We start from the raw sequence: 1,868 nt of genomic DNA, 5'->3' as shown, positions 1-1,868 counted from the left end.
AAACAGACGTATTTGGCATATATAGACGACGGATTTTCAACAGACGTCGTCTATTATAAGTAATACAAACGACGGTTTATGAAAAAACCGTCGTGTATAAGTAATACAACGACGGTAGTTTAAAAAAACCGTCGTGTAATCGTCGTCGTATGCCTAAAAATTCGTCGTGTCTCAGTTTATTTTCAAGAACACAAAACCCATTAAGAACACAACATATATATGAAACCAAGCAAGAAACCAACATATACATGAAACCAAGCAAGAAACCAACATATACATGAAACCAAGCATGAAAACAATAAATCCATTCCCAATTCAACATAACATAGGGTGATTAAAAGATCCGACAAAATTAAATCCATTCCCAATTCAACATAACAGATAATGTAATCCATGAACCCATTAAACAGAAAATCCATGAACCCATACCTATAAGCACATTATTAACAGATCGCAAAGCATATACCTAAAACCCTTTAACAAAACAACCTAATATCATTCAATGAATTTACAAGGGGAAGATAGGGTTTGTACTTACAGGTTGGACGAGCTCACAGATTCGACGGAGCCTGAGAGTGCAACTTTTAATTAGAGCAGAAGTGAGAGAGCGAAATGTTATGTTGCGCGAAATCTGAAAATTTTAGGTTTCAGGGTTCAAAGTATAAGAATAAGAGCCAAATCTAAAAAATTTAGGTCGCGCGAAAATTTTTAGAGAGCGCGCGCTTTAAAACGTCGAAAGAAAAACCAAGGCGAAAGTTCTACAAGGACCGACGTAAATTTAATATTCCACGACGGAAACTTCATTTTTCGGAAAAAGAACGTAAGGCCGTTTATTTTGAAGCTTCATTTTTCGGATTAATTTTAAATTTATTTTGAATATTTTTATATAACGACGACTGAAAAACCACGTCGGGGTTAAGAAATTAAAGACGTTGTAAATTATATAAACCGACTTACATATTAAAATGACGTCGTTTAAAGCGAAAACCATGTCGTATATTTTACTGCACGACGTAAAATATGTATTCCACGACCCAACCACCGTCGTTAAAAATTAATACCCTAAACCCTTAAAACTAAATTATACAATTTAAAAAATTAAGTTTATAAAAGGGTTTATGGTTTTGCCTAATATATACCCTAGACTACCCAAAAATTATACTTTAAAAATAAACCCCAATAAATAAAAACCCTAATCTCTAAACCCTAGACTCTAAACCCTAAACCATAAAACTCGAAGTGATTTTATGACTCATCAAAAGAATTTTGTTTTGGAAGGTCATTTTAAACTTTTGTTATTCAAAATGAATTTTTTCAAGGTTTAGGGGGAATAAAATATATCAATGATTTCATAGGAGTTGACTTTGCATTTTTCTGATTTATTTTAAATTTATTTTGAATATTTTGATATAAAAATAATAAAATATTCTTATCACAACAACAAACCACGTCGGGGTTAAGAAATTGAAGGCGTTGTAAATTATAATAGACGACTTACATATTAAAATGACGTCGTTTAAAGTAGAAACCATGTCGGATATTTTACTGTACGACGTAACATATGTATTCCACGACTCAACCACCGTCGTTAAAAATTAATAACCTAAACCCTTAAAACTAAATTATATAATTTAAAATTTTAAGTTTATAAAAGGGTTTATGGTTTTACAGCCTAATATATACCCTATACTACCCAAAAATTATACTTTAAAAATAAACCCCAATAAATAACAACACTAATCTCTAAACCCTAGACTCTAAACCCTAAACCATAAAACTAGAAGTGATTTTATGACTCATCAAAACAATTTTGTTTTGGATGGTCATTTTAAATTTTTGTTATTCAAAATGAATTTTTTCAAGGTTTA

This window comes from Prunus dulcis, chromosome 8, assembly GCF_902201215.1.
Source record: "Prunus dulcis chromosome 8, ALMONDv2, whole genome shotgun sequence".
In the NCBI taxonomy this organism is placed as follows: domain Eukaryota; kingdom Viridiplantae; phylum Streptophyta; class Magnoliopsida; order Rosales; family Rosaceae; genus Prunus; species Prunus dulcis.
This window is presented reverse-complemented; position numbering follows the sequence as displayed.